The sequence below is a fragment of the Peromyscus maniculatus genome, chromosome 15 (genome assembly GCF_049852395.1).
Source record: "Peromyscus maniculatus bairdii isolate BWxNUB_F1_BW_parent chromosome 15, HU_Pman_BW_mat_3.1, whole genome shotgun sequence".
Lineage (NCBI taxonomy): Eukaryota > Metazoa > Chordata > Mammalia > Rodentia > Cricetidae > Peromyscus > Peromyscus maniculatus.
The window spans coordinates 81,876,229-81,900,249 of NC_134866.1; the positions used below are offsets into that span (position 1 = coordinate 81,876,229).

The 24,021-nt window shown below is 45.0% G+C and overlaps 2 long non-coding RNA genes across 3 annotated transcripts in view; one reads left to right on the forward strand and one right to left on the reverse strand.

Moving 5' to 3' along the window:
- Positions 1-1,089: 1,089 nt before the first annotated feature.
- Positions 1,090-24,021, reverse strand: part of LOC121822838 (uncharacterized) — a 144,311-nt gene continuing 121,379 nt past the window's right edge. The window contains exons 4-6 of the long non-coding RNA XR_013044840.1: positions 5,423-7,289; positions 2,001-4,492; positions 1,090-1,180 (exon numbers count right to left, since the gene is read on the reverse strand). This is a non-coding gene — a long non-coding RNA (uncharacterized LOC121822838). The remainder of the gene's footprint in view (positions 1,181-2,000; positions 4,493-5,422; positions 7,290-24,021) is intronic.
- LOC121822839 (uncharacterized) lies at positions 5,720-22,900 on the forward strand. 2 transcript variants are annotated; one of them, XR_006064112.2, is made up of 4 exons: positions 5,720-5,895; positions 7,200-7,315; positions 7,640-7,797; positions 22,793-22,900. It is a non-coding gene; the product is annotated as an uncharacterized LOC121822839 (long non-coding RNA). The 2 variants fall into 2 exon arrangements; XR_013044842.1 differs by lacking the exon at positions 22,793-22,900 and adding an exon at positions 9,577-9,690.

The window sequence follows — 24,021 nt, forward strand, 5'->3', positions numbered from 1 at the left end:
AGTAGCCGTGGGAAGCCTGTGGGTCGCCCAGAGCCTCCCTTCTGGGCAAGTCTTGTGCCAGATGTGAAGATATCCCTCGGGGGCCTGAGCAACAGCCAAGGACAGCCTCTCCCTTTCTCCAGCTTGTCAGATTTGACAGCATTTCAGCCTGGCTTCCCTCAGTTTCAAAAGGGAGACTAAGCTGTTTGCCTACATGACGAGAGTCGGGCAGAACTTCCTCCTCAGCCAGGGTTTTGAAGGAAGTACCAGAGGCAGTGTGCAGGCGAACACTGAGAGGCACCGAATCTTGCTGTGGTGGGTGGGGGCCTGGAAGGAGCCCGGGCTCCGACTGGAGGCCATTTGTTCCTTTTCATTTCAGGCTGCTGTTCATATTGTTTTGAGCAAGACACTCTCTCCCCGCAAGGTACAAGTCAGACTGTAGAGCTACTCATTCCTGCTTCCTCACACACCCTGGGCTGCCTGCTGGCAGGGCGCTCACCCACGAAGCAGCCCCAGAAGGCAAGGCCCTCATGCGTGTGCTGGGGCAGCTGCTTGAAGGCTTCTACCCCAGGCCCTGGATAGTGACCTGTGCTGGGACTTGGAAGGGGAGACGTGAACCCTCACTAAGCAGAGACAAACCCATCTATCAGCTCTTTACAGAGGCAGCCATTCTGGAGAGCTGCTGAAGCTCACTAAGCCATGGCTGTCTTCCAAACAGAACCTCAGTCCTTCCTCTCTAAGTTCAAAGGCCAAGCTACAGGGTCTGTTATGCTTGGTACAGCCCAGTCTTCTGGGATCACGTGGTCTCCTCATGGCCAGGGTTGAGGCCAACAGAGGCCAGGAAAACCAGCAGAAGGGAAAGGTCCCACATCTATTTTTTTTCCTACCTTAGAAGATCTTTCCCAGTACTGGAATGCACATGGGCTACATAAGAACTTACCCAAAGGGATCCACAAGTCTCCCATGCCTCTTGGCATCCATTCACCTTTCTAAAGGTACCCAGTACTTCCTGACTCACTTGCTAACTTGCTTCCTACTATCCTATACCCCCCCCCCCAGCCCAGACTCCCACTTCCCCACCCCCACCCCCATCCCACTGGATTTTTTTTTTTCCTTTGTAGCTACTAGCTAGTATTTTGGCCAGCTGGAGGAATGAGGCTTGAAGATCATCATTGCAGGGAAGCTCTGCAGATCCACTTAGCTGGAAAGGTCAGAAATAAAAACATGGAGAATTTACCAGGCTGTACGGGAACCAAGGAAATGCATAAAAGGACACCCTGCCATCGTCCTTTTTACCACATCTACTTAGTGCAAGTAAAGCTAAGCACTATTGTCTAGGTGCCCACAAACTCGCCAGGCTACCTCCAGGCAGAACGGGCTCTAGAAAGCACAGCTCCGGTTTCCTAGTGTCCTGCTCCCAGCAAGGATAAAAATTTGGAGAAAATGGCTCCACCTGCTTTTCCCACCCATTTCAGATTTGAGAGAGAGCAGAAGAGTGGACACAGAGAGGGGGGCACCTCAGAACTAAAATGCCTTTTAAACCCATTTGATTTATGTTTTGCTATGATCAAAATCCTCTTCCAATTCCAGGGATTACCCCTTTTAGCATGTCTAACCCTTCAATAATGTGTACACAGAAGCAGCTATCCATCTCCAGGGTCAGATGCCCACCGTCAGCAAGAAAGCCACAGCACTGGTGGTCATCCCGCAGGGCGGTTCCCCTCTTGAGCATCTGGCTGGCCACTGCCCTTGACTTTTGGAAGATTCAGGCACATTGAAGCTCCTGTTGTTGACGAATAGGATTGTTTCATGCTGGATGCGAATCAGAGGGAGACTAAGAAGCTTAAACTAACTGGAACACGAGTTTGGAAACTAGTGAGATCTCGTCACTTAAGGTCCCATACTGCAAGAATAGACACAGGTTCTGCTCCGACACGGCACAATTTACTGGTGATTTTATGGTGAAAAGCCCATCTTGATTTATTCCGAAATTCAGTTACAGTATTGCTGATCCAACTTACATGGAATTCTTTTACAGGTTTCCTTCACACTTCTGTTGAGGGCCTGGGGACAGCAATGAATATTCAGCGTTTGAAGTAGAGTAGATCTGATTTGGTTTTGGTTTTGTTTTCCCACAGATGAGCCTTAGGAATGCCACAATTCTTGGAAAAAACAAATCAAACAATAGGCCATGGATGGTCATTTTCTAAACAAGATGAAACCAAAAGTTTTGTCATCTCACATTTCGTTGAAACATTCCAGATCCTTCTTGGTTTCAGTATTCTAAATCATGTCCTTTACAACTTTTTTTTACACTCAATGCATTAGGTCAAAAACTTCTAACCTGATATGAACTTTGAACTAACATGGCAACAGTATTCTACAGTTTTGGGTTATGGATGGATTGGTGGAAGAGATTTTTCAGAAAATGCCACTGAGAAAAATCTGAAGCAGGAGAGAGTGTGGGCAAAGTTGGGCCCACAGCTTGGAGATACAGAAAAGAACACAAAGCAAGCATACATAGGGAGGTTCCATTCCATGGTAGGCCACCCTTCATGCGATGGCCATGGCAACACGCGCACCAGTTATGATATTTGCTGCGTGGCGGTTTTGAGGTTTGTGTTTCTGGTGGTTTGAGGTATCCCTTCCCTGCTCGATTATACAGCTCCGGTCCAGCGTTTCCAACCACAAAATGCTAAACAAACACCTTAAAAAACAAACACTGGCTCTCACTTCTGTTCTCTGTCTGTCTCTTTCTGTCTCTATCTCTCTAGGATGTTCCCATTCTTTTTGGTGTTCACCCCAGTAAATCTCTTCCTCTGGATACAATACAATGATCATTTTGTTTAAAAACAATCAATGGAATGACTGACAGAGGTTGTTTCTCAGGGGCTTGTGAAAGCAGGAGGTTTTAAATTAGATTTCAAAAGCATTTCTATCTATGTTTCAGTTTCATCTAAGAAAGACAGTCCCTGGATCTGGGGAATCGAAACTCAGAGACTCGAGGGCATGCCATGTGATGATCGTAAATGCAGACACCTGTCCTTCTATAGCCAGGGTCACTGGGTGGTGGAGACCAGAAGAGACACTGAGCTGTGTGTTCCTGGACAGCTATGGGAAGAGGTGGTGGGGACCTGGTAACCCACTGTGGTGAGTCACAGAAGCTCTTGTGGGAGTCTTCACGTCTCCCTCAGTTTATCACAACTGAGCAAGCACGCTCTGTCCACGGAAGCAAGGACAAAGAGGGGCTTCCAATCTCTGCGTCACCGCCAATCTCCCCAGCCACACGGGCCTATCATTCGAATGGAGATCTTAAGATTTTCACATCAGTTCCCATAGCTATAGTCACATATCAGACAAAATTTTTCATTTTCAAATTTAAAAAAATGTGATGAAACACATATGACACAAACTTTTTCATCTTGCAAAACTGAAATTCTGTTCCCATGAAACAGTGACCTAGTCTCCCTCCTCCAGTGTCTGGCAAGCATTATTCTAACACTCTGTCTCTAAACTCTGACTATTTGTGACATGTTATATAAGTGGAACAGAGCAGCATCCTTGGGGCTCACCCATGTTGTACCACCTGTCAGGCTCTCTACCTTTTATGAACTCAATTATTATGTACCACTGACCCTCTGTTCCACTGCTGGGACCAGCCACTCTAAGATTTGCATCTAGGAAGAGAGTCAAGTCAGCTAGCCTTAATTCATAGAAGTGCCCTGCATCAGCCCCACTCTTCCGGGTGACGGGAGCCACAAGTTGGGTCAGTTGTACCACTGGATGCATGTGGTACATTTCCAACTTCACTTCTCCGCCCACAAACACTTGGGAGGTTACTGTTAATATTGATGCTGTTAGCATGGGCTCAAATATGTGTGTGATTCCCTGTTTTCAGGCCTTTGGGACAAATAGCCCAAAGGGTGTGTCACATGGTAATTCTTTCCATCCTGCTGAAGGGATTTGCATACTACTGTTTCCCTATTTCCCAACAGTCCTCTGTTCCACTGCTGGGACCAGCCACTCTAAGATTTGCATCTAGGAAGAGAGTCAAGTCAGCTAGCCTTAATTCATAGAAGTGCCCTGCATCAGCCCCACTCTTCCGGGTGACGGGAGCCTCAAGTTGGGTCAGTTGTAACAAACTGAAGGAGATTGGAAGAGTACGTAAGAGCTTTGGTGACTCACCACAGTGGACTACCGAGGTCTTGCCACTTCCTCCCACTGTCAGAGGGAAGGGAGAGACCAAGTGGCTTCCATGTGTTCTGAGATGCCACATGTGCTTGAGACTTGAGGAGAGATGTCTTGCCCCGCCTCCCTCGCCCCGCCAACACATTCTTTTCCATACAGATTGTGCTAAGGTTCTGTTGATACAGGCTTCTGAGAACCCGCTCTGGGACTGACCCCCACACAGGCCTTGGAATTGCTTTTCCATTTCCAGTCTTCTTTCCTAGGATCTGAAGAAGCTCTAGGCAAAGGTCTTTGTAGGTATATTTCTGCTCATGTTTGCTTGCTCCTGTCCAGTAGGGAAAACATGGATGTTAATCGCTGCCTCTGTCAGAAACTCAGCCCTGCACCAGATAAGCATGGAAGTAGGCTTCCTGAACTTAGGAAGACCACAGCCTTATCCAACCTGCAGTGGGCGCCGGAACTTTCCTGAGAGTCCAGCTAGCTGGACATAAACCAAGATCAACATCTACAAGGTGAGATCAGCTTTGGGTTTTCACAGAAAAGCATGAAGAAACCAGGCTGTCCACACCCCTTCACATCTCCACCTAAAGAAAAACAATCTCTCCTTGCCTGTGGCCAGAAAGCGTGGAAGAAGGCAGACCTGGTGGATGTATATGTCACCCCTCAGCTCTAGGGGAAGGGCTGAGGGCTCAGGCCATTACCTCTGGCCTCAGTTCCTTTCTCCATGAAGAAGAGAAGGAGCAAATAACCTTGCCTGGCAATGAGAAACATTCCTAAACAAACAAACAAAACCCTACTAAACTGCTAATCGCCTAGCGTACAGAGGAGGCAACTTCAAAATTCAGATTTAGCTCAATGCTTAGATTTGTGGAAACAAATCCAACTTCAAAATTCAGACTTAGCTCAATGCTTAGGTTTGTGGGAACAAATCCAACTCATACCCCCTCTGCATCTTCCCTGAGATGATGGCCTCTTGTCCATCACCTCCCCCACAGCTACCTGTCTTCCAGCTCTCTCTCCCTTTTCTCCTCCCACGTGGACCTCCCCAGCTCCCTCTGCCTGGAGAGCTTGCTTAGCACATGTGTTTGCAATGCCCTTTCTTGCTTTTCATGTTTCTGCCTCCTCCTCTAAACTCAATCCAGAACAATTTCTTTTGTACCACCCACAACGGCAGGCGGGCACACTGCTAGGCGCATGTTCCAGACACATGGTTGCTGCTCACTGAAGGAGGTGGAGATAGCTGGACTCAACAAACCTGCTTTCTTGGAAGCATTCACCCTTCCGAGCAACCACCTCGTGATCCTCCAAGTAGCGTCTCGGGCTGAGCAGTGTGTGGTTAGCAGCTCCTGGAGCCCTTGGCCTGTGAAATACGGGAAGCAGGCGTGCACTGCGTGCACAGCCATTCCAATAATAGCATCGGATGGAGAGGATGGGAGAATGCCGTGACTCATGTCCCCAGTGCATGCACGTCTGTCTCAGAGGCAGAGGGCTGTAGGCTGTGGGCTGTGGGCAGGACTCTTTCTCTATTCAGTGTGTGTGTGGTGGAGGGGAGGGGTGTTACCTGGAAAGATCAGGAAACGGGCAGAGTACACACTGGAGCCCTGGAGCTTGAAGGGTACAAGGTCAGCTGCACTGACTCACCCAGGAAGGTGAGAGGGCAATGACCAAATATGAAGCCGAGCTGCCTGTCAGGGAAGCCCTTAGAAGAACAGGAAGTGGGATCAGCTGGTAAGGAGCTCAGAAAAGAAAACTCCACTTGACTTTCTGCTTTTGTTCTCACTGTTTATCAAGAGGAGCATTTGCTGAGCATTGCATCACGGCAGTGAGTCACTCCCACCCTCTGGTTGGAGGGTGCTATTCTGTCTGGGCCTGTGGATAGGTAGGATCCCGGTGAGTGTGTGGAAGAGGTGCAGGATTCGGGGTGGGGGTCTTATCGTCAGTCTCTTTCCCAGGCTCATTGCTGGGGCTAACGTGTGTCGACTGGACCTCAGGCTCAGCTTTCTCAATAATGCCTAGCCCAAAGGGTGCTTGCTGAGCAGGGTACTCTGCTTCCAAAAGACATCAGGAACCAACCTGACCCACCCCAGAAAAAGAGGCATATTCTAACCTTGTCTACTCACAGGTGGACAGCTCTTTCTAATAGCATAAAGACACTCTGCATGCCACTCAACAGCTCTGTTTCCTGACATTCCAGACTTAAGAATTCGGTGGGCAGGGTTTCCACCCATTATTATAATAAACCCAAGAGAAAGGCCAATTCATTTTCCTTTTCTAAAGGAGACAGCGGAAGCACACAGGGTAATCTGATACCACTGCTGTGGGAATCAGATGTAAAGTTTGTAAACAGACCATGTTGCCTCCCAGCACAATCTTTCTGCAGACCGGGTTGATGTTGATTATTTAAATCTTGGGTAGCTGAGAATGCCCTGTGTTCTCTGAGGAGGCTTTTGATGGGCAAGGAATGGCAATCTGTTGAGGGAGTCTTCTGAAGTTGTACCAACCTTCATGGCCAAGCTGCCCCCGGACTTCCAGTCAAGATAAAATCTAAGTGTCCCTTGGCTGGGAAGCAGGTCTGCATAGAAGGTTCCCAGACAGTGCAAGAGAAGCAAGAATCTCTGTACTGATGACACCAATTTGCCTCCTCTCCCAGTCCTTCAATGCCCAGAAAGAGTGTCGTTCTGCATACACGGGATTTTGCAGGAATCTTCAGGCAATAAGCTACAGATTATCTGCCATCCAAATGGGCCCTCACTCACAGAGGGACCTCACAGAGGGAAGTAAGCTTCAGTCCAAACACTCCCCAGCTTCTGAACCTGGGCCTGGCATACTAACAGGTTCTGCAGAGAGTTCCAGAAACAGGAGTTCCGAGAACTGTTCTTCCTGCAATACCACCACAGGCCTTTCATGCCGTGAGATGTCAGCCATCGTCCCAGCTGTATAAATTGAGCAAGACTGACCTTGAAGATCCCCTCATTGAATGGGTGTCTTGGTGTCCTGGTGTCTTGACTAACCACCACATACTTTCAAAACAGCTTTGTCTCTCCAAAGGACCTGGACACATGCTTGCAGTTGCCCAGCTAGGGATTCTGCCAAGGAGGAATAACTGGTATTGTATGAATTGCCTGGAATCAAAACACAAAGAGTGAAGGTAAAACTTTAAGTGACCCGATCCATATTTTGGGGTTCAAAATTTCTGTAGAATGAAATGTTTTTATGTATGAAGACAAAGATTTGAGAAATGAGAGAAGATAGGGATTTGTATTTCACAGGGACAGCTTACATCTTTAAATTTAGGCGTGAAAGATTATTCAGGCTAGACTGTGAAACACTTCCTCCAATTTCCCACTTGGTCCCCCTCCACCACACAAAAGTAGGCAGCACGAGCTGGGTTGTTATCTGAAACACATCACAAAGGCATGTGTGTGGTCTAGAAATGTCTTCGCAATCTGGCAGATAATTCTTCCTTCCACAGCTTCTCTTGGGAGAACCTCAATCTCATTGTCACCTGCCATCTTGGAAGGGGTTGCTCACAATCGTGGTATGCAGCTACGGGAATGAAGACAGGTTAAGAGGGATATGAGATGTGAAGAGGCACCCAAGGAGGTCTGGGTGTAGGCTCACAGACTGAAGGTCAGTTTTGTTTACGCTTGCTGTGGTTTAACGTAAGCTGATGTGTTTGAGCACTTGCTCTCTGGTGTTTGTTCTGTTTTGGAAGGTTGTGGAACCTTTAGGTGAACCTTTGCTGGAGGAAGTGGTCCACTGGGTGGGTGCGGGGGATCTTGAGGTTTTATGTCCTGGCCCCATTTCCTGTCCCTTCTCTACATCCTGTCCCACCAAGCTGTGAGGAGGAGAGGCGTCCCAGCCACACACTCCTGTCACCACAGAGCCGCTGCTGCCTTGTCCACACACAGCAGAAATGTCCCCTCAAACTGTGAGCCTACATTAACTTTTCCTTTCTTGAGTTTCCTTTGTTTGGGTACTTTTGTCACGCAGTGAGAAAAGTAGCCTTCATTGCCCTTCATCTTTCCAAGTAGATCCTGACTGTCTCTGCCTAGTCCACCAAAAGCCATAGGCACTCCCCAGTCTTGCCTGATTTGAGTTAGTACTTTCTCATCCCAAGTCAACAGCTGGCCACTTCGTATCCTCTGTATCCAAGATGCGCAATGCGCTCTTTGGCTACAGGTTTCTACTGCTTTAGCAACACCCTTGGACTCTTTTTCGATTTCTACCACTTTGAACGATTCCCAGAACTTGTCCAGAGTAGAACTACTACTGCCTGGGATTTATGCCTCTCAAGAAGACAGCTCCAAGGTAGAACCGAAGCCACAGTTAACAGCTCTCTTCTGGCAAAACAAGAAGCCCAGACCTTCACTATCTTGCAATTCACTGCATTTCCTAAATGGGGTTGGTTGGGCCACAATGGGCGAAACTAAGGGTAATTAGCTTCTTTCCATTTTCTCCCTTGTTATAACAGACACTCCACTAGAGACCATGGTAGAAACAAAAGTAGAGATGGCCACTGCCTCTTTGGGCCTCAAGTCATTCAAAAGTAGAACAAATCAGTAGGTGACAGAAGCTTCCATCTGGCTCTTAAGTTGTACAGTTCTATCATGTTATTCTGTTAATCTGGCCCACATTTCAATGTATGTAAATGTAAGGAATTCTCATATAGTCATCTAATTTATGAGTTTGACTCTACAAGTTCTGTTTCTCATATTTAGTTAAAAATAGCATAAAGCTACCTTTTACATGTATATATACATTGTATATTTATATAAACATGACACGAAACCTTACATAACTAATTTATGGGCGATTTAGAAGTTTCTCTAGCTTACCTTTATCATATCCAACAGTAGAACCTAAACCCACAAAAGCTGGGATGCTCCTGTGACTTATGACTGTGTGACTCAGGAGATGATAGACTACAGAGAAAAGAATGTGGCTCTCTGAAAGACTGGCCTGGGTTTGAATCCTACAGTAGAATCTTGGTTGGTCACATACTAATTGTGTGATCTGAGACAAGTTATTTAAGTTTGTCCAGCTTCTTTATCAACAGAGAGGAGGAATAATGGCCACTTTAAGAAGGCTTAGTTAAAGATGCAGAGACCCACAGCCAACCCTTAGGTAGATCTCGGGAATCCCATGGAAGATGGGGAGGAAGGATTGTAGGAGTCAGAGGGGTCAAGGACACCACAAGAAAACCCACAGAGCCAACTAACCTGGGCTCATAGGGGCTCACAGAGACTGAACAGACAACCAGGGTGCCTGCAGGGCACTGACCTAGGTAGGCCCTCTGCATATATGTGACAGTTGTATAACTTGGTCTTTGTGTGAGACTCCTAACAGTGAAAGCAGGGGCTGTCTCTGACTCTGTTGCCTGTTTTGGGGACCCTTTCCTCCTGCCAGATTGCCTCATCCAGCCTTAACAGAAGAGGAGGTGCCTAGTCTCACTGCAACTTGATATACCATGGCTGGCTGATGTCCATAGGATGCAGCTTGTATCTGAAGAGAAACAGTGGAGGAGGGGTGAATGGGGTGGGGGGAGGGGAGAGAAACTGAAAAGAAGGGAAGGAAGGGAAACTTTGATTGGGATATAGAACAAAAAATTAAATAACAAACAAACAAACTCAGTTAAATAGTACATGTGCTACTTGCTAGAGTACCTGGGACAGTATATCTCTTGGAGTATGATGTGTTTTGATTGGCGTGTATATGAACCAAACCATATATGCTTACCTATCTGACGCTATTTTACACAGTCAAATCAAGTATTTCAGCTGCCATTAATGCCCAACAGAGAAATTATCTAGTGTGTCTCTGATGACTCACAGATCAGACTTTCCTATGGCAGGACAAATTCAGCAGAGGAATGTAGCCATGTAAACTTGCATTCTATACTTTCTTCAAGCATCATAGTAACATGTTAAAGTATAAGATGCCATCAGTGGTTCATAGGAAGCTGAAAAGAATCAATAGGAGTTGCATCATTAGGAGAGACAGCTGTCATGGGTAGCATGACAGGGACCCTCCAGGAAGAGAAGGACCATCCAGTTCTGAAGGACAAAGGGAGTCTTGCTGTTATAGGTTTTGGGAGAGAGTGTGTCCATATCCCAGAGTCTAGCCTACATGCCAAGTCATAAAACAAAAGAAAAAAAAAACCTCACTGGATAAAAGTAAGGTTATCATTCAAGGTTGTCCTGGGCGTTGGTGTCAGGGGGTCTGGGCTTCCAGTTGCCAAGGGGAGGGGGACTGCAAGGCTGTAAGTAGGCCTGCTTAGCAACTCTATCCAGAGATCTGCAGAGGCAGGGTACACAGTCTGATCTTTGGTAGGGAGAGAAAGTGACAGCCTGAAGGATCTGTGAGCTAACAAAAAGGCCTGGGAAGCTTTATAGAAAACACACATGCTGAGCAGGTTTAACTCTGTTTTCTGACACACTGCAGCTCTTAAGACATATGATATTCCTAGGGCCATATTTGCAGACCCCAAAATACACTCCTGGAACATTTCTAAGGTGCACAATTGATAAGGGCCTGGGTCATTATGGACATAGGAAACTCCATCTTCCAGGAGTCCCTGGCTAGACAAATAGGCTCATGTGTAGCTATCAGGGTAGGTCAGTCACTCTGGATGACACTGACTTTAGGATCACTTGGGCCACTTGGTAAAAATGAGTATTCCTTAGCTGCACTCCAATTGGTTGGATGAGAGAAGAGAATCACAACTGTGAACTTGAACTGGGTATCACAAGCATCAAACTAAAGTTGGAGGTGCACTGGCTAGGTGCTGGGAGTTCAAGTCAACTGGGGATAGAAGGCAGGCCTCTCCTCTTCCCCCTCCCTTATGCAGCCCCTAGACGTGATTTAGGTCACGAACCAGAGACTCCAGAAGGAGAAAGAAATCTTTCCTACCTCTTCACATGGGTGGCTTCAGTGAACCGCCATTGCCTGTCACTTCTATGAGTCCCCTAATGAATAGACTGCTTTCTTTGACTGGTTTACTGGACTACCACAGATGCTGCTAAAAGATGTCACTTAAGAAAACCACACTTCCAGCTGGGCGGTGGTGGCGCATGCCTTTAATCCCAGCACTCGGGAGGCAGAGCCAGGCGGATCTCTGTGAGTTCGAGGCCAGCCTGGGCTACCAAGTGAGCTCCAGGAAAGGCGCAAAGCTACGCAGAGAAACCCTGTCTCGAAAAACCAAAAAAAAAAAAAAAAAAAAAAAAAGAAAACCACACTTCCAACCTGCTGCCACGTTTGCATAGAAAGACCCAGTGTGGTGGCACTGGAGGAAAACAGCCCTGTGAGGTAGCAGGTCCCCCAGGAGTGGAGGTCAGAAAAGGATCAGGGTGGTTTTTCACTGTGAGAAGGGCATCGTGGAGACTGATGTCTTGCTTAAGAGGCTCCAGGTATTACTATTCTTAGTACAGTCTTGTGAGAGCAGAAGGGGACAGAGTCCTTGTTCCAGTCTTTTGGAATTTAAATGCTATCTCCTGGGCTGTGTAGATAAGTCCAACCTCTGGTTTTACAACACGGAAATCTCTAAGGTCATGTCCCCATAACCCCTCCAAATGCTACCATGCCTCCCAAGAAGGAATTTGGGATCCTATCTTGAGCTAGATCCAGTTGTCTTCTGAGGAGACTGGAGCTGTTTGCTTTTTATTTCCAGCATGCTGGTCTCTAAAACATGCAGGATTTCAGCCTGCCTTTGCACTCTGTGGCTCACTATATGCATGGGCTGAATAATAAAATAGGTGTCTTTCTTTCCACCTTGGCTAGAGAGGTCTTTGTTTGCTGCCTGGAGCCTCCAACTGTCCTATGGAAGGATGGAAGTCAGCCATTCCACGCCAGGCAGAACTGTGACGGTCCTTCAGTTGTGAAGACACTGAATGCTACTAATTTGCTGTGGCCCGTGGTAGCTGGCGGTGGAGGAGTTGGAGAGGGACGACAAGGGGCAGGAGCACACTGAGCAAGAACAGTTAGAGTGTGGTGGTTGGACAGGGTGAAGCCCCCCCCCCCACATACCCAGTGTTGATCCTTCCCCTTTCTCCTTCATGAAGTGAGGTCCCTCACCCCCTTGAGTGAGTGGAAATCCCGTTTCTGCTTCCTCTCTACTCCCTATCTCCTTTTCCCTCATCTGGAGAGAGAATGAAGGAAGGAAGGAAGCCTAGACTTGTACAGATTAGGAGGGCAAGGACCAACCAATGGCCTGGGACCAGTTCGCTGGGCACAGGCTGGATGGGCATCACCAACCTCAATGGCTGCCCTATCCTAAAATGCCACTTTGTTTCCTCCATCACAATGCTGCACGTGCACTGTGCTCTGGGACCAGAGGAAGAACATTTAACAAATTCAGAAAAGTTGCTGGTGGGTCACAGGATTTGATTCCCCTGTGAGGATTATCTGTATGATAAGCTGTATGTTCAGAGAATGAGGCAGTGGTGTGGGGATTGGGCCCTTAAGAGCTCTCCCTTCACTCATCTCTGGTCTCTCTAAATGCTGGTCTAGTGGCAAGTCTAGTTAGACCACACAGTTTCAATTTTTTTAAAAAAGGAGATTGATAAAATGCCATCCTTATAATTTTAATCAGCTACCTCACAGAACTGTTTCTGCAAGAGTCACCATCTGATGGCATTTCTCTCAGCTCTAGCTCTACTTTACACAATTGTGGCTCTTGCTCTTCTCTACAGGACAAGCAGCCAGTCTCCCATGTAAGGGCACATATACCCCTTTAAGAAGTAGGAAGAAAGGATCACTGTGTCCTAAGTGCCCATGACAATGCCCGCTCCCCAATGGGTATACCAAACACCTGTTAAGCCGAGCTCAGGTGACACCTTCTGACTATGAAGGTGTTCACGCTGCCGGCGTCTGGTTAGGTCTCACTGGAGTTTCTCTCTATTCCTAGTCTCCTTTTGACACAGTGACCCATTTTACCTCTTTCTGGCCAGAAGGAACTCTTTCTCAGGGAGGTATGAATCATTTTATATCTGTAACGAGGCAGGCAAGCCCCAAATATCATACACTTTGTACTTCTTCAAAGTCCTTGAACCAGCTTTGAGAAAACGTAGCAAAGCTGTTATCCCTGGGCTAACACCAGGTACGAGGCCGCGGAGCCTGAAATATCACTTGACAAACCACTTCAAAGTCACTACAGAGAGAGGCGCACAAAGGTCTTTTCCCTCAAACCACCATGTAGCTTTCCTTAGGGCTGAGCAATCAGTCCCAGCATACAAGCGGAATTCTCATCTTTCTGAGGTAGTGCAAACCGAACATCATGTCATGGTGCAGTGTGATTGCTCTCACTAGTTAGTTGAATGCTACCCCATGTAATAAATCAAGTAGAACTGCATGTCTCCGTAAAGAAGGGACTTGCCTTCCTTCTCTACCACATGCAAGCCAGCAGTAATTTATACACTGCCTAGAAACCAGTAGCACAAACCCTGATAAGCAACTGCTCAATCCAAGCCAAACTCCCCCCACTGTCCATTATGGAACTGGGAAGCCCACTCATAGGTGCCAACCATCTTGCATCACGCACCCATCAAATTTAGCTAATTTTTTTTTTTCCCTCAAGTAACATCTCCCATTAAGCTAAATGATCCTAGTGGGCATGTTTATTCCTTTAAAATGTTGCAATGTGTTGGGAAAGTAGATAGATGTGGGGAAGGCCTGAATTCATTTCCACTACATTGGAAATAACTTAAGAGTTCTGTGTTTTCAGATTGGTTATTTATTTTAATTGATTGGATAATGCTTTTAGCTGAGGAAAAGAATTCTAATGGGAATCTCAGGAGCAGGGCCATGAAAGAGAGATGCCTTTTCTTTGTGAACATAGTGGCAACTGGGGACATCCTACCAGCCCGAGTGAGAAAGCAGTAGCAGAGATGTTTTGAAACTGATAGTAAAAATATACTACGAAGATGGAAACACTACTCCAGAAATCAACACGAATAAACAGATATAATTCTTGAATATGGTCAGTGAGCAGCAGACAAAACTGACTGGCTACCATCTTAAAAAAAAAATAAGTTCTAGGAACTTTAAGTGGCTTCACTAAATCGAGACAGTGTAGAGCATAAGGTTTGGACATTTGGGGAAATGAGCAAGAATGATGTCGAGAAAAGACAATCTGTACTTTGAAAGAGCTTGCTGTGGTTTTGTTTTAAGGAGGAGACCAAGAAATGAACCAGAGAAAGAGCCCTGACATTCTTAGGGGACCCACCAAGGGAACTGTAGGACCGGGAGACCCAAGCTGTTCCAGACATTTGCCAAGGGAGGAACCAAGGAGAAGCTATAATATCAGATAGCTAGAGGGTCTCTAGCAACCTTATGTAAGGTGATTCCAGAAGCTTTTAGCCCCATGGTACAGAAAAGAAGTGCCACCATTCTGTACAAAAGATCGACTTATCTCTTTTTCTTTCCACTGCCTCCATTCCACACCCCACTCTTCACGCTCTGACCCAGGGGATTCGCCCTTGAGGGTCCCAATCTGAAACATCTTTACACTCCCCTGCCTCTTCTAGTTAGGGTGCGAACCCTCAGGTCTCAGGGCCATGGGGTCAGCTTCTGAAAGACCACTGGGAACCCTCTGACTAACAAAGGCACCCGGCTCCCAGGCCTGAACTCTGCACTGAGACCCACAGATGCCACTTTGTAGTTACTCTCCTGCGGCAGCTGGCATGCATCTCTCTCCCCGATGTCTTTGTGTCGCCAGCACCGAGTACACGTTTGACACTTAATATGTGCTCAGAAAATGCTAATTGGCTAGATAAATGACTCTGTCAATCATTCTCCCCATCAAGGCAGCTCAAGAAAATGAACAAGCTGTTTACCCTTGGGCAAATGACTTGCTGTCCCTCAACTTCAATTTCCTTATCTTTAATATGGCATCAATAATGCACCTAGCTCTGAGGTTGCTTTAAGGATTAGGTGCCACGTGTAAATCACTGGACACATATCCAGTAAGAAGCATGTTCAGTAAATGTTTATTGTTACTGTTGATACTTAACCTTTTTGCACCAACTTCCCATCTATGAACTGATAGTTTTGAAGGTTCCTGGTGGCTTTAAACCTGCTATGACTCCTAGCTAACCCTAGAAGAAAAGTTCTTTGTTCTCTGGATTTGTCAACTTGGCAACTTTAACCACCCTCTATTAACAATCCTCCCCCCTAGTTAAAAAATTCTACAGGAACAAGCCATGATTCATCGTCTTATAATAATACGCATGTATTTAAGGCATGGCCGGAATGACTTTCTCAACTTGCATTGCAGCTACCAAGCTCTCCATTTTTCTTCTAAGATTCTGGGAAGTGAAAAGGGGGTGGTAGTTTGGAATGGGAAAGCTTGTTTTCATATGTAGTCCCAAGGAGAGTTGTTGGGTTTGGGTTTTGTTTGTTTGTTGTTTTTCCTTTTGAGGGTCTAACAAGAAGGCAACTATATAGTCCCTTAACAGAAGAAGAAACAGAAAACCAAGAATACAATATTTTGTGTATTTCTGCAAGCCCCAAAATTACAGAGATCTGCATTACACTCCCTGCCTTGCTGGCCATATCATAGATTATTTGAGATCTCAAGTTAAATGAAAGAAATCACATTTGTTGTCCAGTAGTTGTGGACTAAATGTGTGAGATCCTGTATCTGGAATCAAAATGATTGTCTTCTGTCATCTCATAACACCTTGCAAACACTTTCATGTCTATTTTCGGCATGAGGAAGTTGAGATTTCATGACAGAAGATTAAACCTGAAAGCAACCTAGTTTGCTACATCCTGATTCAATGCCAAGTAGCCACAAAGCAGTGTAGATTTCACGATGAGACACACCACTCCACTTTTATTACCTTCAAAGTCCTGTAAGTGTGAGCTATGCTCTGTGCTTGTTTCCCATAAATACATCCTTATTGATAATGTCAATAAAGTATATTTCATCATCTACTTGGAAAGGTTCCGTCCTTGTCCCGGCAGAATTCTGCCTTCTAGACAGGCAGAACAATGCACCGCAGTGTCCAAGGGCTTCTCATTTGTCACTGGGAACTTTGCTCTTTGGATTACACTTCCTTCTTCCCAGACCTCAGCAAACAAAATATCTTGATCCAAATAATTGTTTCGGTAATGGAGGCAGTTGCAGTGGCAAGCACCTTCTACCCACATTCCTGTGTTTTCTTTTTCAGAACTTAGTTTTAGATTGACTCATGCTGTCAAAAGTATTTCAATGCTAGCTGAAGCTAGAGAAGGATAGGCATCAAAAATGTCAATCTATTTTAAAACCAACAGCCAATGGTTGGATGAAACTCTATGGCTTAACTGACTTCAGTATTCAGAAGTTAGTAGCAACTCAGGGAGGGGGCTAGCCTGCAAGGACTTATTTCCATTTCCCAGATGACAGACATTTTACTTTACCTGTCCAGATTTTCTTTTTCTTTTAAACCCTATGCTAGAGTTGAATACCACAAGGTCTTGAGTACACCCATCAATGTTTTCACCCTTCCATCCAACACTAGAGGGGCCTTTAATCTCAACTCTCATTCATCTGAGCAAGGAGAAAGCCAGATTTGGTGCCTTCTGCCAAAATGTGATTATACTAAATTTATCATTCCCTAGACACAGTGTGGACAAGTTATTTCAAACATGATTGTACAACAGTGAAAACCTGTAAGAACAATGCATGCCCCATGGGTTTCTAAATGAGAAGGTGAATTCAGAACAGGCCATCTTATATGTCAAAACAAAACAATGGCTTGGCAAATCCTATCCTTGCTCCACAAACAAAGATATGGAAATAATTAAGAAAGAAAAAAATGTATGTACGTGCTCAGGGCTATTGTTCTAGTAGGAAATTCTGAATGAGAATTCCCACGAGTGGCCCATCCCTTGACCTTGTAGTCACAGAGCCTTTGTATGACTGTCTTCAACCAGGTACATGGCTGCCACATCCAGACTGTGAAGGATGACAAAGAATATAACAAATATAACATCTTTGCTATATTCCCCACACCCAGCCATTCCATCTGCAGGGCAGCCTCCTTTCTTACTTCTACAAACCTGTGTACTGCTTCTTTAAAGCAGGGACAGCCACCTCTTAGTTCTCAATCTCCACATCACCTCCATGCTACTGATGGGGACTCTCCCAGGAAGAATTTACATATGGGCTACCTATTGTCTGGACACGGGCAACTTAAAGAGACACACACAGTGCCAGGCTTTGCAGTGAAGGATCTCCAGATGAGCTTCTTTCAAATATGGATTTCCAGGCCTACTTCTGCAGATTCTGCTCTCGTAGGTTTGGGACAGCATCTCAGGTGAGCTTGCTGTGAAGGTCCATGCTTCAAAAACCACCCAGGCAATTGCTAAGTAATTAACAGAATGAATGAACCACATAGGATCATTAAACAGTGTTTCCCAAATTCACATTGCTATGACAATCACTGACATACATGTTAAGAATGCCAGTGTCTAATCCTCCCTAAGATCTCATACTAGCCATCTCCAGCAGAGGCATCTGGGAATCTCATGACTGTACCGGCTCTCTAGATAAGGCTACTAATAGGATTTGGGGGGAACACCATTACAAGTGGTGGTGGTTTCTATAGTCCTCACAATATTCACTTTCTGGCCTCTGAAGCAGAAACTTGGGGAGACCACGTCAACATAAGTACCCAGATTCCCATTGTCTCGGGGAGATCGTTCCTTCACTGCAGTATCATTTTAGAGAAAATCAATCATTTTGGTCCTTTTTCAAAAGACACTTCCTGTAAACAGCCTAGCAGTAGTGATGCCAATGGCTTTTAATATACTCAGGTGGGTTTTCTGAAGGTTTAATGATGGGTATTGTGTGAGCATCAACCAAAAAGGGTAAACAGTATTATTTAAGCAACCATCACTTATTGCCTAAATATCAGCCTAAGAATATTCTAAACGATGGCTTTTTAGTTGCATATGCTTAATGGAGTTTGGGAATATTGACGTATTTCCAAGATTTCCTTCCGCGTCCTTCCTCCCCACCCTCACAATAAAGCCTTGAGGTTGGTAAATATCTTCAGAGTAACGCATGGTAATTTTGATGGAGTTTGGTTAATATGTCTTTCTCTGTTTAACTTGTTGCATGCACTGTGGCCTGACACTGAATTTCTTAACAGACCAGAAGTTTTCAAATGTGCAAGCCTTCTGTGCCTGGGGAAAAAGGGTGAACTTTTGCCTTTGTAATAAGATATGCTCCAATTACCAACTTTAGCAATTTAATATAGTTGAATAATAACTAAATGAGACACTTTGTCACTCAGTCATTATTCAAGCTTCTGTTGGGGATGAAATACAGGGTTGCTGGAGGTCAGCCTTCTCCTGGGGGGAGCTCAGTCTTAGAAACTGACTCAGAAATTTAAAAAAAAATTTTTTACAAAAATATTTAAAATTCCAGAAAGTACAGCTCAAACCATGTTTTATAAAATACAATTATAAACTGCCATAAAGAGCTCATTTGATCTTTTTAAATGGCAGAGTATTTTGTGTTTTAGTTTTGTATTTGGAAAGTGTAATGGTGGTAAAAAAGCAATCATCTAAATATTTGATCTAGTGCTTTGGGGATGGGGATGATGCAGAGTACTTTGCTTTCCTATTGGCCACCGATATGTGCACATTTCTCCTCACCCTACCTTGCAGGTACCTTCGTAGAAACACTCCAGTATCCATTACAAGGCTTATATATTTATATCTTGCTTTGATATGTACAAGACGTGTCCACGGGAAATTATTTATTGATGTGTGAAGCTTAGAGAAGCCAAGAGTTTTTAATGTACTTGATTTAGACTCAGGTTTCATTGTTTGTTTTTGTTGTTTCCAGATGTATTACAGGCCAAATTTTTGTTAGAGCTGGGACTAAGCCTTCTTGGAAATTTTAGATGATTAATTCATGTACTTAGAATACATACGTTGTTGTGTCCTAGAGTATCATGACAGAGAATATGACCATTCAGGAAGGCTGTGTGTCCTTCTGGTATGAAATGAGGGCCACCTCAGTATGACAGATGGCAGATCTCAGGAAAGACATGGCATTTTGTCCAGGATATCCATGACCTGTTCCCTGCAATCCCACACTCTCATTGAATTCCCTTAGTGAACATTACTACTAAAATGGCCATAGATGCTTCCTGACCTCATCCCTTCGGAGTCTTAGAAGGAGCACATCTGCTTCCTGGACCAGGGGGTTCCTGATGCCAAGAGGGGTCAGGAGACTTGCAAAAGCAGCTCTAGAAAGAGTTCTGCAAAGTGCAGGCAGTCCTAAGAGACACGGACCCCACTGACAGAGGGCCCACCCCTTCTTCCCAACTCCAGATGATGCCAATCCCCAGGGTTTCATTGTAAAGCCACTGACTAGGTTAAGAAAACAAACCACAGGCCCATAGAATCTCTAAGTCTGAGCTCATACGACTTCAAAGCATCTTTACAATTGTTGACGTTCTCTGGCAGTGAGTGTTCCTGGCTGTTCAGTTTTGCTTTTTTTTTTTTTTAACCTTCTAGAGCATTCTGATACAAGTGCTTATAAACAGGTATGCTCATGGTATAAAAGATGTATTCCTTTGGTTGTAGTGCCCACTCAGAAAAGTGTCCCCTAAAAGTCACCCACATCTGTGTCTTTTTCCCACCTACACAGACTGAAGTGCCTAAAGCACCGATTAAAAAGTAATAATTAAAAAATGTTTACAGGCACTGGCCTAGATCCATCTCTGTGGCTCTGATTAAACTCCATGACAAAAAAACTACTTAGGGGCAAAAGGGTTTGTATTAAGCTAACAATTCCAAGTTATAGTCTACCATAGTGGGAAAGTCACAGTGACAATATCTAAGAGCAGCTAATTATACTCACAGACAAGACAGAGAAAAATGATGCAGGCACATTCATTTGCTACTCACTTTTTCTCAGCTCAGATTTTTCTCCTTTTAGACAGTTCGGGACCCTCTTGCCTACGGAATGGTACCCATCCTCAGCTACTCACATGCGGCTGAGTCTTCCCACATCAATTAATGTAATTAAGACAATCACCCATAGACATGCCTACAGGCCAACCCAACATAGAACATCTCCCACTGATACACTCTTTCCAGGTGATTAAGGTAGTTGTAAGTCGACAAAGCTAACAATCACAGGTATATAATGTGTGCTGAGCATATAATGCCCTCCACCTCACAACCCTCCCTTTTATAACTTCCTCCTCCCATTAATTTCTTTTGTTTCCCAGACAATTTTGCTTCCACTCTCATTCAATCTATGGATACACGATTTTATGTGACTGCAGAAAACCCAGGCACCACAAAGATAAGAAAACTTATAATATTTATCTTCCGGAAACAGCTTTAATTCACTTAGCGTAGTTATCTCCAGTTATATCCATTTTCATACACACACACACACACACACACACACACACACACACACACACACACACGGTATTTTCCTATACTTCCCTGTTCTTGGACACATAGGCCAACTCCATGGCATAGCTATTGTGACTAGTGCTGCAGTATATATTGATGTACAAGTATCTCTATGGCATTGTGGTAGTTTTAATAAGAATGCCCCCCCGCCCCCATAGACTCATAGATTTGAATGCTTGGTCACTAGAGATTGGTGCTGCTTATAAGGATTAGGGGGTGTGGCCTTGTTGGAGTGGGTGTGGCCTTGTTGGAGGAAGTGTGTTACCGGGGGTGGGCCTTGGAGTTTCTAAAGTTCAAGTCAGACCCTGTGGATCTGGATGCAGAACTCTCTGCTACCTCTCTAGCACCACATTCGCCTGTGTGCTGCCATGCTTCATGCCATGATGATAAAGGACCAAACTTCTGAAAAGCTGTACGTCAACCTCAATCAAAAATTTTCCTTCCTAAGAGTTGCCATGGTCATGGTGTGTCTTCACAGCAATAGAACATTGCCTGAGACTGACATGTTGACTTGGTGTCCTTGGGGTGAATAACTAAGAATGATATGTCTTAATTGGTTGTAGGGTAGATCTATCTCTATGTTTTTGAGCAATGTCTATGCTGCTTTCTGTAGAGATTTGACTAGTTTACATTTCCCCCCAGAAGTGAATAAGGGTTCCCTTCTGTCATTTGGATTTTTTTTCCCTTTGGTGCCGGGGTGGTGGTAGGGAGCTTGCTTTATGGCTGAGCACTGATTTTCTTCTACCAGGCCTCTGGTTGTATGTTCCAGGGCAGAGACCTCTCTCTAAGCTCTGGAAAGAAATTCAGATTGGCCTCAGAGGACAGCATCACTACACTAAGTGACTCTGACCTAAGGGACATTCAGCCTCATTCCAATGGAACTAAGGTCCTCTTTTTTGTTGACTGTGGCCACCTGTGAGCTGGAGAACTGAAAGTTGGGGAATACAGATAGACCATCCCATGGTGGAACTGCCCAGAGAGAGTCTAAGACACACTGCAAGTCTCTATCAGCACCACAGGCCCCTTCAAAAGCTTTAGGAACGAATTTATTACCATCTCACCTATGTCCAACTTATGGCCTTCCTTGTCTCCTCAACCTCATTTTGCGCCCAGCCTGAAGGCTACACTCTGCCTCTAATCAGCAGCAACCCAAGCTCCTCATCCCCAATCACTCCATCCTGTTGTTTCCAGGGTCATCTTCAGTATTGTTCCCTCTTTTACACACCTCAGTCTTAGGATTCAACCCCTCCTAGCTGTATACATGCTAGAGCAACCCAGAGTAGGGCCCACCAGAAAGAGTAGAGTAGGCCCTTGTTCTGGCCCTGGGCCGACTTCATCAATTGCACAACCGGGCACCATGAGAAACACATGACTGCCATCCACATAGACAAAGATGGAAAATATGAGCCATCCATTTGGCAATAATGTTGGCATCTTCCTCCCTTCATGCTGCCAAGGCCTGACCAGAAAGATCTTGGCCTGCTCACTGCCTGGTGTGGTCAGCCCAGACACAGGGTGGCTCAGGTCATGGTGTGTAGAACAGCTGTGATGAAATCTATACATACAGGTGAAGACAGAGAACAGGTTTCAGCTTCCACAACAGCCCGTGCCTGTGGAACCCAAACTAGAGTGAGGTCTAGAAAACCCTGATGGAATTAGACAGGAAAGTTTTGTTTGTTTGTTTGTCTGTTTGTTTGTTTGTTTTAACTTATAAATTGCCTCAAGATAGAAATTATGTTCTGGCTTTCTTTACATTTTCATTCACATAAAAAAAATAGATTTTTTTTTTTGTCCACATAAAACAGTGCCACCTTTTTGAATAGGGAAAGCAGAATAGGTAAATAAATGTTAAGTAAATAAAGAAGGATGTTTGTTATGTTGGGGAGGGGGGGAACTATGTCCTTAGTCACTATAGAATATCAGTTCAGCAGCCCAAATGATTTCAAAAGTAGCTTCAGGAGGCCAGGAAGAAAACCCAGATCACACATCTGCTTATCTCCTTTACCCTCCCTGAAAACCTTCCTTGGTTAAATACTATTTTCCTTATTCTGTGAAACAGGAAACTGAGGCTGCCTGAGGGTTGTTCAAGGTCACAATGAGTAAGTGATGGAGTTAGGAATTGATCGGGGTGTGTCAGACACCAAAGCTCCTAACTGTTAGACTGTCACTGATTTGAGCAACTGTCCTCTCCCTGAAGTGTACACCCAGGGACATTCAACAACATTCCAAGATGATGTCACCAGGGAGAGCTCCGTTAAGTTGCCATTGAAGAAGTCCTCTCATCCATTTCCCAAAACTCAGAGTTGAAAGGTGAGTTTTGTAATCACTTCCCTTTTAATAGATGATTTATTTTAAGCACCCAGCATGGTGATGCAACCAAGCAGGGGTGAGCTTGGTTTGAAGACTTTCTGATTTTCTGGGAAGTGTTCTCACTGGAATAAACTTTGAGTCTCCGAGAAATTCCTCAAGATAGTCAGGCAGATGTCCATATATAGACACACATACACACATAGGAACACAGGTAGGTGTTCAGGGATACATAGCAGCGCATGAGCTAGGGTTGAAGAGTTTCTGATCTTCTGGGAGACGTTTCCACTCTCATAAGCTTTGAGTCTCCAAGGAAATTCCTCAAGATGGTCAATCAAATGTCCATCAATGTACATGTGCTCATATATATACATATCAGAACACAAGATACTTGTTCAAGGATATATGGGCCTGTGAGTGTATGTATAAATGGGCACAAGCACATGTGTATAGGAATGAACAGGCATGGTACACACATATGGTATATATGTGTATAGGAATATGCATTAGGAACATATGACATGGGTACACATGCATGCAGGAATACACAGGTGTATGCACATATGTATACAGGAAAATAGGTGTGTATGTGTGCATAGAGGAACAGATAGTTTGCAGTTATATCATAGAATGCTGCTTGAACAGAGATCGGGGTCGGGGGAACTATTAAGAGGAAAGACCTTTCAAATTGAAGCTAGTGGTTGGAGGTACAGAAATTAATTCACAATAGATTAAGAAGAGAGAGGCAGGAGCTGACCAACCCTGCTACCACCCAGGCCCAGAACCAGGGCTATGAGTTGATCCGCCCCAACATCCACCGCATCTATGAACTGTTGGAGCACGTGAAGGGGATGAACCTACAGATCCAAAACTGTAGGGTGCCCGTGAAGCAGGACAACAGGATATCTAAGAGGAACCCCAGTGGGGGCTCATTGTTGGTGGTGCAGCAGAAGCCAGGGGCCTTGAACCAGACCAATGACTGGAGGCAATGAACACTTTGAAGTAAAGACAAGAGGACTAAAGGGTAAACTGTGTGACTCAATGGACCACACTACAGATTCCATGACAAGATTCTTCTTCCTCGTTCTCCTCCTCCTCTTCCTCCTCCTCTTCTGTTGT